Raw genomic sequence first — 3,328 nt, forward strand, 5'->3', positions numbered from 1 at the left:
ACAATAGTGTTCCATCATAACCACCTACTACAACCTGTACAGCCATCCCCCAACTGATGTTTCCCCTCAATTTCTAGTGCATTGCCCCCAGAAAAGAGCTGCTGTAGATATTTTTGGTACATATAAGTCATTTTCCTCTTTTTTTAAAATCTCTTAATACAGACCTAGCATTGGTACTGCTAGTTCAAAGGGTATGCATGGTTTTATACCCCTTTGGACATAGTTCCAGATTGTTCTAGAGAATGCTTGGATCAGTTCACAACTGCAACAATAACTCATTAATGTTTCATTTTTCCCACATCCCCTCCAACACTTGTCATTTACCTTTTCTGTTCTATTAGTCAATTGAATAAGTGTGAGGTAGTACCACAAAACTGTTTTAATTTGCTTTTTTCCAATCAATATTGACAGTATTTTTTTCATATGACTACAGATAGCTTTATTACTTCATCTGAAAAATAATAATATCTTTTGGTCATTTATTAAATGGGGAATGGCTCTTACTTTCATGAATTTGACTCAGTTCTCTACAGTTTTGAAAAATGAGGCCTTCATCAGAGAAATCTGCCTCAATTCTTTTCACAGTTACTATTTTTAACTATATTTCCTTACATCATATCCCCCTACACTTAATCTATTCTCTCTCTCCTTTCACCTGTTCCTGCTCAAAAGTGTTTTGCATCTGACTTCTATTTTCCCCATTCTGTCTTCTATCACCCCAACTTCTCTCATCCCCTTCATCTCCTACTACCTTGTGGGGTAAGACAGATTTCCATATCTAATTAAATGTGTATGTTATTCTCTTTATGAACCAATTCTGATGAGAGTAAGGCTCACTTCACTTCACCAACCCTCTTTTCCTCTCCACTTAAAAGTTGGGGGGTTTTTTGTTTGTTTGTTTTTTTTACCTACTTTATGTAAGGTAATTTATCCCATTTTACCTCTCTGTTTCTTTCTCCCAGTTCATTCTTCTCTCAAACCTTAATTTAATTTTTTTTTAGAAATCGGCAATTCATATTCAGATCACACTTGTACCCTCTCTATTTATACTCCTTTTTTTACATTATGTTTATATTATGCCTTAATAAAAGTCTTATGAGTTACAAATATCATCTTCTCATGTAGAAATGTAAACACTTTAATTTTATTAAGTCCCTTATGATTTTCCTTTCCTGTTTACTTTTTTATGCATTTCTTGAGTCTTGTATTGGAAAGCCAAATTTTCTATTCATCTCTGGCCTTTTCATCAAGAATGCTTGAAAGTCCTCTATCTTATTGAAGATCCATTTTTTTCCCTGAAGGATTGTAAACAGTTTTGCTGATTAGAGGATACTTGGTTATAATCCTAGCTCTTTTGTCTTCTACAATATTTTATTCCAACCCCTCTAATCCTTTAATAAAGAAGCACCTAGATCTATATCCTGACTGTGGTTCCATGAACTTGAATTGTTTCTTTCCAGATGCTTGTGGTATTTTCTTCTTGGTGTGGGAACTTTGGAATTTGGCTATACTATTCCTGGCAGTATTCATTATGATATCTTTCAAGAAACAATTGGTGGATTCTTTCCATTTCTATTTTACTCTCTGGTTCTAGAATATAAGGGCAGTTTTCCTTGATAGTTTCTTTTTTTAATTGCTACCTTTCTTTTTTATTAATTATTTTTAATTTTCAGTAATCACTTCCATAAGCTTTTGGGTTTTAATTTTTTCTCCTCCTCTCTTCCCACCTCCCTCCTCAAGATGGTGTGCAATCTGAGATATGTTATACATGTACATTCCAATTAAACGTATTTTCACATAAGTTTTGTTGTAAGGAATAATTAGAACCAATAGGAAGAATCACAAGAAAGAGGAAACAACAAAACAGAAGGAAAAAAAAAAAGTAGTGTGCTTCAAACTGCATTTAAACACAATAGTTCTTTCTCTGGATGTGGCTAACATTTTTCATCATGAGACTTTTGGAGATGTCTTAAATACTTGCGTTGCTGAGAAGGGCTAATTCTGTCAATGTTAGTCATTGCACAACATGGCTGTTACTGAGTACAGCATTCTCCTGATTCTACTCACTTCACTCGGCATCAGTCCATACAAGTCTTTCCAGATTTTTCTAAAGTCTGACTGCTCATCATTTCTTATATTGTGATAGTATTCCATTACATTCATATACCACAATTTGTTCAGCCATTCCCCAATGGATGGGGATCCCCTCAATTTCCAATATTTTGCCACCGCAGAAAGAGCTGCTATAAATATTTTTGTACATGTGGGTCCTTTTCCCAGTTTTATGATCTCTTTGAGATACAGACCCAGAAGTGCTATTGCTGGATCAAAGGGTATGCATAGCTTTATAGCCCTTTGGACGTAGTTCCAAATTGTTCTCCAAAATGGTTAGATCATTTCACAATTCTACCACAAATGCATTAGTGTTCTAATTTTCCCACATATCCTACATTTCTCATTTTCCTGTTTTGTCATGTTGCTTAATGTAATAGATGTGATGTCCTTGATAATTTCTTGAAAGATGTCTAGGCTCCTTTTTTGATCATGACTTTCAGGTAGTACAATTATTTTAACATTATCTCTCCTGGGTCTTTTTTCCAGGTTTTTTTTTTTGGTTTTCCTAATGAGATATTTCACGTTGTCTTCCTTTTTTCATTCTTTTGGTTTTGTTCTATTTCTTGATTTTTCATAAAGTCATCAGCTTCCATTTGATTCATTCTAATTTTTATATACTTCAGTAAGCTTTGGGATCTCCTTTTCAATTTGGCCAAATGCGATTTTTAAGAATTCTTCTCCTCATTCGCTTTTTGTACCTCTTTTACCATTTGGCCTAGTTTGTTTTTTATAGTGCTATTTTCTTCACTAATTTTTTGCGTATGTGTATGTGTTTCCTTTACCAACCCTTGACTTGCTTTTCATGATTTTCTTGCATCACTCTCATTTCTCTTCCCAATTTTTTCTCTACTTTTCTTACTTGATTTTCAAAATTTTTTGAGCTATTACAAGGCCTGAGACCAATTCATATCTTTCTTGGAGGCTTTGGAAGAAGGAGCTTTGACTTTTTCATTTTCTTCTGAATGTGTATTTTGATCTTCCTAGTCATCATAGTAAATTTCTAAAGTCAGAGTTTTTTTTTCCCCATTGTTTACTCATTTTCCCAGCACATTATTTGACTTTTTACTGTTTGTTAAAGCAGCGTTCTGCTTCCAGGGTGGAGGGAGTTCTGTCCCAAGTTTCAGGGGTTTTGTGGGACTACTTTCAGAGATACTTCTAGGGATCTGTAAGCTTTTAGTTCTTTCAAGATGGCATGATATAAGGAGAGGTGTTT

The sequence above is a fragment of the Phascolarctos cinereus genome, unplaced genomic scaffold (genome assembly GCF_003287225.1).
Source record: "Phascolarctos cinereus isolate Bilbo 61053 unplaced genomic scaffold, phaCin_HiC Scaffold_9;HRSCAF=440, whole genome shotgun sequence".
Taxonomy (NCBI): domain Eukaryota; kingdom Metazoa; phylum Chordata; class Mammalia; order Diprotodontia; family Phascolarctidae; genus Phascolarctos; species Phascolarctos cinereus.